Genomic DNA, 14,321 nt, shown 5'->3' on the forward strand with positions numbered 1-14,321 from the left:
AAGAGAAGGGGGGGTTGAATCTTAGCCCCTTTTTGCTTGCTAACACTTGCTGGATTTAGAGGAGACTTTTCTGTTTTTAGCTCGTCCCTAGCCACGAGACATTTTCATTTTGTCTCGTCACTTGGCACGAGACATTTTTGGTTTTTGCTCCTGTGTAGTAGAAAACAGAAATGGAGTAGGAAAGAAGGAAGATTACACCCAGATATATCCTGGTTCGGCTGCTAAGTGTAATGCAGCCTACATCCAGTCTCCATCACAACAATGATGGAATTTCACTATAATCAACCTGATTACAAACTGTAAAGTGCTAACCCAACTTACAAGGGGATTCCCACAGAATCATGAAACACAACATAGATGAACAAAGGAACTCTAAGATATCTATGGCTTTTTCTTTTAATTTTGCACTCTCTGCCTTTTTTCGCTCTATGACTTTTTCATACAAACCTCACTGTTTGCCTTTTTCCATGAGACTCAAGACATGACAAAATTAAACAGAAAAATATAAAACAGAATACATTGAAGGAAGGAGAAGAAAATCTGTAAGCTTAGGTAGCTCTGAGAATCCTGTGCCTTGCACTCTCAGTGCTTACTTCTAACTCCTTGCTCCAACCAGTGGTTGTTCCCCCTTTTTATAGAAGAGAGAAGCCTCCACACTTGAAGCCAAAAACCCAAGCCAACTTCTTCTTCCTTCAAGAAACCGGTTCGGCCACATAGAGAGAGAAGAGATAACCATGCAAAACCCAACATGCAATTACCTCTAGTCCTTTCTTGATCATCACTCTTCATCAATCCAAGCTCTCCATCATTGGCTTGCTCTCCAAGATGGATTTCTGGCCCTTGATGCTTCATGATGATGATGACTTCATCTGCTTCAATCTCTGCCTCAACCATCACTTCGCCACTCTAGCTACTTCCTGTGGTGGTTGAGCAGAATCAAAGACAAGCCATGCCTCCAAGAATCTCACCTTGCTGGCCGAAATCTTCTTCAACCCTTTTTTGGTATGAAGAAGCCAATATCTTGTCACCATATCTTACCATTCATGGTTGAAGATCTTAGCCACAGCATACTTTTCTTTTTCTTTTTCGTGCCATCATCATGATGGTCTTGAGACGTGTTTTTCCTTTCTTTTGGTAGCTCATTTTTGCTTCTATAGTTTCCTGGGTATTGACCAAAAGAAAGAAAGAATGAGAGAGAAGAGAGAATCTGAAGAAAAGCAATTCAAAGTGATTAAACAAATTAATTGAAAATAACTTGCTTTTACTTCCCTGAGTGGCGTGTAATGTTAATGCCATCAATCATGTCAATGAAGCTTTCTCTCTCATATTTCCCATGCATTTATTAGCTTTACTTAATAAAATTTTGAATTCCACTTCATGATGAGTAAAGAAATTCCGTTGGAAGCAATGGAACTTTGCTTTCTATGCTTAGTGGATTCGGATCATGCATTGGGTCTTGTAGCATCAATATTAATTTGGGCTTGTAGGAATAATAACTTCAATTTGGCCCAAATAATATCACAATAATTCAGCCATACTTCTTTGAACATTTTTTGAATCAAAGCTGAATTAGAAATAAAATCACACTTGGGCTTGTAGCAATTATATTTTATTTTCGGCCCAATTATAAAACCTGCAACACAAAATTATTAATTAACATATGTTAGATGAAAATTAAATTAATAATTTTGTAATTAATTATTTTAATAATGTTTAGTCATCACAAATATTAATTTAGAGTTTTCCAAACTCATCATAATGGACAAATTAGTCCTTGATGCCTAACATTTTGCCTCTGCCATGCGAGTTTCTACTCAAAGACCCTCCTACTCTCCTCATTTTGATTATTCTGAAACTTGTTCATAGCTTGCTCCTATTGATTCAAAACCTCCATTTCATTATACAAATTCTTAGTGTTACTAACATATCTATCCATCTTTCTCACCATACCTTCCATATGCTTAACCAAGAACCCTAATTCATTGACATCTATGACCCCACTCACAATGTCACCATACACATGCTCAAATCCCTACAATGCAGGAACAAAACACTTCTTCCCTAACCATATTTATGTAAGACTATATATATAAACACTAGCACTAAAATGAAGGCCTAAATTTGAGAGTTTTAAACTAATTCTAATCCTAACACATACAGTAATACCTCAAGGCTTTTTCGAGAGAAGCAGCAACCTTATACGTGTATGTATCGCCTGTGCAATACCATAAAAAATTGCATTCTAAGAATTAAGTCACTATTTTCTGGGAGCACAAATGTTAGAGATCATTCGATATATCAAAAACATCATCCAGATGCTTGAAATTGACCTTGAAATATACACACAAACACACTAAACTGGGACCACTAAATACACAAATTGTTAATTTGCCATCACCGTCTTGGTCTGGTTGAAGTGGTATATTCGAACATGGCACATACATATAAGGCAACCAACTGAGAAGAAGCCGACATCAATCTAACCAATATCCTTTTCCGGAGCTTGGTCGAACAAGAACCTTGAGGTAGCCATGTCACCAGCCTTTGCATAGCCATCAATCATAATCGTGAAAGAAGCAACACTCTTTTCCGGCATAGCATCAAGCACTACCCTAGCATTGCCCAAATCCCCCACCTTCACAAAATTCCATATCATCGCATTCCATGATGCCTGACAAACCCCAATTTGACGGTTTATTTTGCATTGAATTTAGAGTATTTTGATAACCTTTTGTCACATTTAGCCTAGGAATTAGCATGATTTTGTTATCTCTCCCATGTTTGTGCTTAAGTGTAAAAACATGCTCTTTAAGCCTTATTTTGATGAATTCTAGTTCTTCTTTGATTCCATAAGATGCCTTGATGTGTTTACTAGTAATTCCAGGATTGAAATAGGCTAGGCATGGATCAAAGGAAGCAAGGAAGGAAGCATACAAGTGGAGAGAAGCATAAAAAGGCAAAGAAGCAAAGTCAGCCATGCACGCGCACGCGCACAAGGCGCTCGCGCGCACATCGCAGAATTAGCCAGGGACGCGCACGCGTACCGTGCGCGCACGCGTCGATGAGGGCACATGACCTCACTAATGCAACACGTGCCTGGCGATTTGAGAGGGTTTCTGAACCCATTTTTGGCGCCAAATTGCTAAGGGAAAGGAATAAAAGGATGAAGGATCAAGGGGAAGGCATCATTATCATCACCTTTGGACCAATAATCACTTTTAGTCATTAGTTTTAGTGAGAGGATTAGTTTTAGAGTTTTAGAGAGAGAAGCTCTCACCTCTCTCTAGAATTAGAATTAGGATTAGGTTTAGTTCTTAGATCTAGATTTAGATTCATGTTCTTCTACTTCTACATCTCAATTCTTTGTTGCTACATTCAATCTTCTTCTATTCCTTTATTGTAATTTCCTTTATGTTGTTCATATACTTTGTTGTAGATCTAGTATTGTTCCTTCTACATTTTCTTTCAATTCAATAAAAGGTAATTCATAATAAATGTGTCTTCTTTGCTTTTCTATTGTTGATCTCTTGTTTTTGTAGTTGTAGATTCCTTTAATTCTTGCATTTAATAATGTTTACTTCTCTTGCACTTTATGTGTTTGTTGAAATGTCTCTTTTAGTTTTAGTGTAGATTTTGTTCCTCTTGGCCTAGGTAGAGTAATTAGTGACACTTGAGTTATCTAATTCCTTTGTTGATTGATAATTGGAGAGATTGCTAATTGGTTTGGAGTGCACTAAAGCTAGTCTTCCCTTGGGAGTTGGCTAGGACTTGTGGCTCAAGTCAATTCATCCACTTGACTTTCCTTTAATTAGTAAGGGTTAACTAAGTGGTAGCAATGAACAATTCTCATCACAATTGAGAAGGATAACTAGGATAGGACTTCTAGTTCTCACACCTCTCCAAGAGCCTTTTATAGTTTTTAGTTTATTTTCATTGCCATTTACTTTTCATGCTTCTTATCCAAAACCCCAAAATAACTCATGACCAATAACAAGACACTTTATTGTAATTCCTAGGGAGAACGACCCGAGGTTTAAATACTTCGGTTTATAGATTTTAGGGGTTTGTACTTGTGACAAACAAATTTTTGCATGAAAGGATTATTGTTGGTTTAGAGACTATACTTCAACGAGATTTCATTTGTGAAATTCTATACCATCAAAAATCCATTCGTCAAAATGGCGCCGTTGCCGGGGATTATGCAATGGTGTTATGTTACTGGTTATTGTATATATGTGAATAGTGTGAATATGTTTGCTTTTGTTAGCTCTTGCTAGTTTTAGGATTTAATTTTCTTGCTTCTTATTTGATTTTGTTTTCATTTTCTTCTTGCTATCATGAATTCTCACCTTGGCTATGAGTTTGGTTATCAACATGTTGTAGGAAATGAGGACTATAATGAAGATGTGTATCAAGAATGGGATGACCAAAGGTGGGAGGAGCCATATGCATATGATCGATCCTCATGGCAACAACCTCCACCAATGCACTATGAAGAAGAGCCATTCTATGATGCATACCAATCCAATGGCTATGGTGACTCACCTTGTGATTTTCAAGAACCACCACCATATGCCTATGATCCATACCCTCAACATGAACCTCAACCATTCTCACAAGCCTTTCATCACCAAGCACCACCCTATGATCCATATCCATCATATAACCAATCATCCATACCATATTTTTATGGCCATTATGAGCAAGAACCTCTAGAATCACCACAACCATATCAAGATTACTCCCAAGAACCACCTCAATACTCATCATCATCATACCTTTACCAAGAAGAACCACCTTCCTACCATGAACCCTCCCTCCAAAATAATGAACCTTCCTATCCACCCCAAGCCCCAATAGACGATTCTCTCACTTTGTTACTTCAAAGACATGAAGCCATGAAGCGGGATACACTTGAATTTGTGACCAATTTGACCAAGGTGGTGCACACTTTAGCCCACCAATGCTTGAATATTCAAGGTACTTCCGTGACCACATGTGAAAAGTCAAAAGAAGAGCAAAGTATGAAGGAGAAATTGGAAAATTCGGTGGAAAAGGAGGAGACAAATTTTGTATTGGAGCAACTAGAGGAACCTACAATCATTGAAGAAAAGGAAGAAGTGGTTGAAGATTTAGGAGATGTTGAAAGTCCATGGGAATGTAGCATCATGGAGAACTCGTCCAAGAAGCTTGATATTGATGTTGAGGAGGGTGCGCAACCCCCAAGGCATATCATCGTTGGAGATTTGGAAGAGGCTTATCAAGAGATGGATTCAATCATGGATGAATTCCTCTCTACAATGGAATCCTCTCCCATTGGACATAGAGTTGAAATTATAAAAGAGTGTGCGCAACCTCCCAAGGAAGATGAGAAGGGCATGGTGTATATTGAAATTGAAGAATATGAAGAGGTTGACCAAGAAATGGATTTATTCATCAATGAATTTCTATCCAAAATTGAACCACCTCCCATTAGGCAAGAAATCAAAGTTCTTGAAGACAACACCAAGCTATGTGATAAAAGGGGAAAGGTTGAAATCAAGGAAGCTCGCAAAGAGGTGGAAATACATAAAGAAGAGCACAAGGAAGTAGACCTTGCATTATCTAAGTGTGAGGAGGTCTCCCTTTCCGAGTCACCATCCAACACAACATTCAAGTGGGTAAAATTCTTATCCATAAGCTTTACTTTCTCGCTTGAATATGGTTTGATTGAAACGGATGGACAACTTAGAGCTCTTTGTGGACTTAAAGGAAAAAGAGAATTGTGTAGTGGTTGCAAGTTAGGAATTAGGCTCATTAAGGTCAAGGTTTCAAGGCATAGGAACGATGATTGGAAGAATACCACTTTGCATGGGTTTCAACGGAAGGCTTGGTATGTTAAAGGGAATTCTATATGTCAACCACCCGGAAAGAGAGAGTATGAAGACCAAATCAAAGATAGGTGTGAAGATAAGATATGGGATCCCGGTTCGCTATATGAAGACCAACTATGGGGAATCGTATCTTGGGTAGAGCTGTGCCCGAGCTTGATGAATATGGTTGGAAATTCTGTCAACCAATTGAGAAGCAAGGATCCTTGGAGATTCAAGGATGAGTACAAACATAAGCCACCATGACAATAAGCTTCTCAAAATGTCCAACTTAAGGACTTAAACTAAAAGTGCTAGGTGGGAGACACCCCACCATGGTAAACTCTTTCCACTTTTTTAGATTTACTTAATAAGTGATTTGAGTTACCATTGTAGGTAGATGTTTCATACAAATTTGTTTGTACAACTTAATTGTTAGCTTAGTCACATGCATGTTGTGTTTAGTAGTAGATGAATAATACCAAAAATTGCATTTTTGTGAATTGTATGATGGTTGAGTGAATAAGAGTTGTGAACACTAAGGGGAGCAACCAGCAAGTTTTTTCTGAAAAAAAAAAAAAAAAAGAGAAAGGGCGTGGACGCGCGCGCACAACGTACGCGTACGCGTCCCGGTGCGCATGCACCACGAGCCACACTCCCGAGAGTTGGGCCTCTCTTGGGCAAACATTGTGCCTTGAGCCCAACCTGACCCACGCGGACGCGCACTACGTGCAAGCGCGCCGACTATTAGAACATGGAAGTTCGCGCGGACGCGCACCTGCCGCGTCCGCGCCGATTTGCTGCTGCAAATGATTGAGCCAAACCCCAGAGAGTTAAGCCATTTCTGGGCTAGCTTTAGGCCCCAGGCCCAACCCGATCTGCGCGAGCGCATGCATTGCGCCAGCGCGCCATTTCACAATTCGTCAATGTACGCGGACGCGCATTTACCGCGCGCGCGTCCTTGCGTGTTGTCACCAATCTAGGCCACGAACCCGAGAGTCGGGCGTGCCTCAAGCCCGTTCTAAGCCTCAGGCGCAATCTCATGTACGCGTGCGCGCACCGTACGCGCACGCGCCCCTGCCTAATATGCTACCCCACGTTAGCGCGCACTGCACGCTCACGCATGAATCTCCCTTTTCCCCAATGCGCGCGGACGCGTACATGCCGTGTGCGCGCAGGTCTGGTGCGCGACTCCCAGGCCAGTCTCCAGAGAGTTAGGCCTGAGTTGGGCCAACTCTAAGCCCCTAGCCCAACTCCATGCACGCGTGCGCGCACGGTACGCGCACGCGTCCTTTCCTATTCTGCTCACCCCCGCTTAAGCGCGTTGTACGCGCACGCGTAGGGCCCACGTTCTCTCAATGGACGCGAACGCGCACGGCGCGCGCCCGCGCGGATTCGAATTTTCACTTACCCCAGAGACGCGAGCCCTAGCGCATTCGCGCACCCCAACACTCTCTTCCTCTAACGTTCCATTTTCCCCACCGTTCTTTACCTTCTTCTTCTCTTGACCGGCTGTCCTCCGGCGAGCGCTCCGTCTCCGTCACCGCCGCTGCCATAGCCTCGCCCTTCCCCTCTTCTTTCCGCCCTTCTCTCTTACTTCTCTTACCCCTCTCTGCCTCCGTTCCTCTCCACCTCTGTGCTCACCGCCGATCCCGCCCATCACCGCCGGCGACAATCACCGGCAACCCCTCTCTCTTCCTCCATCAACCCTTTCCTCTTCACTCTCTCCATCTCTCAGCTCCCCTGCTCTACCTTCACTCTGCCCTCAGTTTCTCAAACCACCGCGCCAGCCGTCTTCACCGCCACCGTTCGCGGCGGTGCTAGTTCCTGCCCCTGCCCTATCGTAGTCCCCCTTTCCATTCTCAGTTTTTCCCGGTTCCCAGGTTCCTGCTCCATTTCTGTTATTTCTTTTTCTATTTTTCCTTTTTATTTGTTCATTTATGCTAGTTCCTAGAATTGCATGATTAGTTAGCTAAATTCAAATTTTGTATGTTAGGTTAGATAGATATAATTGCTGTTAGGTAGCTAGGGCTGGATAGAGGATTCTAGGCCTGATAATTACTCCGTATGTGCATATCTGCTGCTTGCTTCCTTGGGTACAGTATGTTGGTTTTGGGTTGATATTCCATGCAATATGTGTTGCCAAATAATATCTGTTTGCTGCTGTGCGTGATTGATATTATTTTTCGTGCTAATTGTGCTATTTTGCTATCCGGGAACGTCCAATTTTAAGCCAGAATGCTGCCCGATTTTCAAGGAAATTAGTTTCATTTTGATCTTTATTTCCGTTTTGGGCAAATTTCTGTTTCCCTTTTTGACTTCCCGGATTTGCACAATCATTGTGAACATGAACTGCAACTTCTCGTTCAATTGAGCCTATATATCATCATATCGCTAATCCACTTTTCTAATTTACTAATTTCTTTAACTGTTTTACTTCCACTCACTTTTAACCCTCTTTAACAATTCTTTCAAAAATATGATGATATTATTGCCTTTTGAATATGAGATGTTGCCTTTAATGAAGATTACAGTCTTGGTTCATTTACTTATGCTTACTTGTTCACTTTTACGTATTCAGTGCAACATCATGATTGCTCTTTGATATTTGTCTCCTGAACATGCCTTCTTTGTTACATGCTAAATGTTTTATATCTTCTATCATATTTTTCAGGATGTCGGATAGAGGAAAAGCTATAGCCTCTGCTTCCAAAAAAAGGAAGCGCTCCAAGACCTCTACACCCCCACCATCTGCTAACTATGCGAGGAATCCGCTGAATGAGGAGGAGAAAGAAAATCAGTTACTCCCGTCCATTGATCCAACCAAATTTCCAAATCTCTACTGCGAGCTACGCCTCTCCCGTTATACAAAGAAGAATCTGAATATTGAGAAGAAGCTGAATCTTCCCAATGATGTGAGGCGTGCCATAAACGCCCGTATTTCTGAGCTGGGCTTGGATTTCATCGATAGGGACTTGGGACGGATTAACATCTCGTGGGTCAAGGAATTTTACTGCAATTTCTTTCGACCGGGCTTGGATTCAGTATTCTTGAGGGGTAGAGAGATCATGATCACTGAGGATGCCTTGAGGGATGCACTGCTCTGCAGAGTTGGCACTCCTGAGACTTGTGCCTACCAGCAGGCAGAGGTAGCTCTCCTCTCCATGACTTTCGACTATGAGGCACTTAGGCGCGTGATTGCTACACCAGATGCTTCTTGGGTCATGGATTCGAGCAACACAAAGCCCAAGGGCATGCTATTTGCACATCTGAATAGGGAGGCTAGGACTTGGCAACAAATATTTGCCCACTATGTCTTCCCTACCACTCACTTTTCGGAGATTCCGATGGATATGCTGGTCTTGATCGGGTGTGTCATGGAGGGGAAGGAAGTATATTTTCCCCGACTGATTAGGCATATCATGTGGAGAGCTCATATTCGCGACTTGTTACCGTTTCCCACACTGGTTACTAGCTTAGCTGAGCTAGCTGATGTCCCGTGGGAGGACAATGACGTGACACCACCACCTCCAGATGACGACGACAAGGAAGTTACTATTCCCTGGGGTGTGTGGGTACACGAGAGGCCCCCGACCAGCCGCCGTTCTCGAGCTAGAGCAGCAGTCGAGGCAGCACTATTTGGGAACCGGTGAACTTTTCGGCCTAGTTATCTCATTTTGCACATCTTTGTATATATTTTGATGCATTCCTAGTTTACTTTGGATACTCTTATTGCTTATTTTGGATTTTAGATATTTTGATGCTTTTGGATATTTTTAGATGTTAGATTCCGTACTTTTAGTTGGATTCTTCTTTATACATTTTGTTTATCTTTGTTTTTAGTTTGTAGTTGTGATTAGAAATCATACTTTGGATTGCAAATATCTAGTCACCCTTTTTGCATAATATATTGGTTCTAAGTGAAAAAGGAAAGGGTGAACTAAGAAAATTTTTGAACTTTTCAATCACAACAATGCTTAGTCAAACATTGAGATTTTTCAAGAAGTTTAAATATAGGGCATTAACCCAATTGATTGAAAGAGAATTTTTGAAACTTGCTTGAATTTCATACCTTGTGAAGCATGTATTGAATTGAGAACACAAGCTTGTGAGACTTGAGCCTATTGATGTGGTTACATTTTATAACCACTTATTTTCCATTCTTGTGTGAAATTGTTCTCTTTCCATGATTGTGATCCTTGATTTGCTTGATTCTATATATCCGTTTATTTCTTGTGTTTGTGCATTTATATGATTGAGGCCATTCTTTCATTAGCCACTTACCCAAATAGCCAACCTTTCACTCTCCATTGTTAGCCAATTTTGAGCCTATGCTTAACCAACTTATTCTTATTTTAGCACATTACAAGCCTAAGGCGGAAAACCAATGAAAAGTCCTTGTTTGGATCTTTGATTGACCTAGGCTAGTGAGAGTGTTTTATTATTCAAAGTTGGTGAGGCTTGGGAACATTAGATGGGATAAAGATGGGGCAGTACACTTTTATGTTTAGGAATTGGGCACATATTCATGTATTGATTAAATGTAGAGACCTCATGCATTGATGTTCTTGTACTTAGTTTGAAAGAAGAAAAAGAATATATATATAAAGAAAAGAAAAAAAATGATGAAAAGAAAAGAAAAATGAAAAAAATGATGATGATGAAAAAGAAAAAAAAAATAAATACAATAGAGAAGGGACAAAATGCCCCAAAGTGAAGTCAATAAAAAGGGGGATCAATGCATAAGTATTATGAATCAAATAAGAATGCATGAGTATGTAAGAAAAAAAAAAGTGAAGAATGGGTAGTTAGAATAGCTTGCATTTGTATAGGTCATTAAATAGGTTAGGTGGGAAAGTCTATGTTAATCAAAGATTCAAATCCTAGTCCACTTGACCATAAATGATCCTACCTTGACCCTAACCCCATTACAACCTAAATGAAAGACCTCATGATGAATGTATGCATGCATTGAATAAGTGTTGATTGTTAGAAGAAAATCAAATTTTGGAAAACATGATTAGAAGAGAATTGAGTGAATTAACCCTTAAACACTTGAGTGAATAGAGCGGATACACATCCGGTGAGGGTTCAAAAGTTCAATCACATGTATTCACCCAATTTATCTATATTCTTGCAAGTTTGAACTCCTTTTGACAATTCAATACAATTGCGATTTGGACTTAGTCCTTATTGCCTAGCTCTTGTGCTTACACATGCTCTCTTGGGAATTGATTTGTTTGAACTAAGCATTCCCAATTGCTTTAGATAATTACATTTAGATAGGACTCATATAGTTTAATTGCATTCAATAAATGTCATAACCCTTAGTTCCTTCTTATTTTAGCATGAGGACATGCTAAGGCTTAAGTGTGGGGAGGTTGACAAACCCCAATTTGACGGTTTGTTTTGCATTGAATTTAGAGTATTTTGATAACCTTTTGTCACATTTAGCCTAGGAATTAGCATGATTTTGTTATCTCTCCCATGTTTGTGCTTAAGTGTAAAAACATGCTCTTTAAGCCTTATTTTGATGAATTCTAGTTCTTCTTTGATTCCATAAGATGCCTTGATGTGTTTACTAGTAATTCCAGGATTGAAATAGGCTAGGCATGGATCAAAGGAAGCAAGGAAGGAAGTATACAAGTGGAGAGAAGCATAAAAAGGCAAAGAAGCAAAGTCAGCCATGCACGCGCACGCGCACAAGGCGCTCGCGCGCACATCGCAGAATTAGCCAGGGACGCGCACGCGTACCGTGCACGCACGCGTCGATGAGGGCACATGACCTCACTAATGCAACACGTGCCTGGCGATTTGAGAGGGTTTCTGAACCCATTTTTGGCGCCAAATTGCTAAGGGAAAGGAATAAAAGGATGAAGGATCAAGGGGAAGGCATCATTATCATCACCTTTGGACCAATAATCACTTTTAGTCATTAGTTTTAGTGAGAGGATTAGTTTTAGAGTTTTAGAGAGAGAAGCTCTCACCTCTCTCTAGAATTAGAATTAGGATTAGGTTTAGTTCTTAGATCTAGATTTAGATTCATGTTCTTCTACTTCTACATCTCAATTCTTTGTTGCTACATTCAATCTTCTTCTATTCCTTTATTGTAATTTCCTTTATGTTGTTCATATACTTTGTTGTAGATCTAGTATTGTTCCTTCTACATTTTCTTTCAATTCAATAAAAGGTAATTCATAATAAATGTGTCTTCTTTGCTTTTCTATTGTTGATCTCTTGTTTTTGTAGTTGTAGATTCCTTTAATTCTTGCATTTAATAATGTTTACTTCTCTTGCACTTTATGTGTTTGTTGAAATGTCTCTTTTAGTTTTAGTGTAGATTTTGTTCCTCTTGGCCTAGGTAGAGTAATTAGTGACACTTGAGTTATCTAATTCCTTTGTTGATTGATAATTGGAGAGATTGCTAATTGGTTTGGAGTGCACTAAAGCTAGTCTTCCCTTGGGAGTTGGCTAGGACTTGTGGCTCAAGTCAATTCATCCACTTGACTTTCCTTTAATTAGTAAGGGTTAACTAAGTGGTAGCAATGAACAATTCTCATCACAATTGAGAAGGATAACTAGGATAGGACTTTTAGTTCTCATACCTCTCCAAGAGCCTTTTATAGTTTTTAGTTTATTTTCATTGCCATTTACTTTTCATGCTTCTTATCCAAAACCCCAAAATAACTCATGACCAATAACAAGACACTTTATTGTAATTCCTAGGGAGAACGACCCGAGGTTTAAATACTTCGGTTTATAGATTTTAGGGGTTTGTACTTGTGACAAACAAATTTTTGCATGAAAGGATTATTGTTGGTTTAGAGACTATACTTCAACGAGATTTCATTTGTGAAATTCTATACCATCAAAAATCCATTCGTCAATGCCACATTCCTCTGAGGCATTTCATCAAACAGCCTCTCTGCCTCCACCATATCCCCAATCTTCACATAGCCAACCACCATAGCCGTCTATGAAACTACATTCTTCTCAGACATTCCATCAAACACCTTGTGAGCGTCACCAATCTTTCCACTTTTTTCATACATATCAACCAAACAGGTTCCAACAAACATATCACCTTCAACCCCCACACCTCAACGCCGAGCCATGGAGCAATTTTCATTCGCATGATTGACGAATGGATTTTTGATGGTATAGAATTTCACAAATGAAATCTCGTTGAAGTATAGTCTCTAAACCAACAATAATCCTTTCATGCAAAAATTTGTTTGTCACAAGTACAAACCCCTAAAATCTATAAACCGAAGTATTTAAACCTCGGGTCGTCTCTCAAAGGACTTGCAGGGTAGTGTTCTTGTTATTGGTTATGGACTTGTTTATTTTGGGGTTTTGGATGAGGAATGTGAATAGTAAATGGTAGGAAAACTTTATTCACAAAATGGTCTTGGCAAGGTTTGGTTGTCAAGGGTCTTCATCATTATCACTAGCCACAAGTATGGTAGTTGCAAGGATTAATCCCACTTAGTCATCCTTAAATCGATTAACAAAGGAAAGTCAAGTGAGTTATATCAATCCTAGTCCATAAGTCCTAGCTTTCCACTAATTGGATTAATGAAGGCTAGAGTTAATGGCTATCAACTATCAATCAATTGGACACTAGTGACTCAATAAATCCTAAGTTACCTTCTCAAGCCAAGAACATAAAATTCTAGTCTAACATTCTTCCGAGCATTTAATCAAACACTTGGAAAGCACAAAAGAAAAGTATAGTCAATCACAACAAGAATGAATTCTAACTACAATTGAATGTAAAGAATTAACAACAACAATCAAGGAAATCACAATTATCATGAATTACCTCAAATTGCATTATTGAAAGAAAATAAAGAGAACAAGAGTATCTCAATTACAAAACCTAAAAACAAAATAAGAGAAATTACAACAAGAGAATAGGGATAGAGAGAAGAACCAAAGTGTAGCAATCATCAATTGAAGGTAGAAGTAGAAGGAGACTTGAATTAAACCTAGAACTATGAGATCCTAATCTAACCCTAATTCCTAATCCTAATTCTTGAGAGAAGAGAGAGCTTCTCTCTCTAACTCTAACTACTTCTAAAACTAAACTATGACTAATGATTAAAGTATCTTGATCCCTCTTCAATCCTTGGCTTAAATAGCATCTGAAATGAGTTGGATTGGGCCCACAAGGCTTCTAAAATCGATGGCCACGTGTTGCATTAAGTGAGTCATGTGCCATCAACGGCGCGTCCGCGTACTGTGCGCGTGCGCGCCCCTATGAGCGATGCAACTATGGCAAATCTTATATCGTTTCGAAGCCCCAGATGTTAGCTTTCCAACCCAACTAGAACCGCATCATTTGGACCTCTGTAGCTCAAGTTATGGTCAATTAAGTGCAAAGAGGTCAGGCTTGACAGCTTTTTGGTTCCATCATTTCTTCATGAGTTCTCAAACTTTACATGCTTTTTCTTCATTCCCTTAATCCAA

The sequence above is a fragment of the Arachis ipaensis genome, chromosome B9 (assembly GCF_059453495.1).
Source record: "Arachis ipaensis isolate K30076 ecotype BB chromosome B9, ASM5945349v1, whole genome shotgun sequence".
Taxonomy (NCBI): Eukaryota; Viridiplantae; Streptophyta; class Magnoliopsida; order Fabales; family Fabaceae; genus Arachis; species Arachis ipaensis.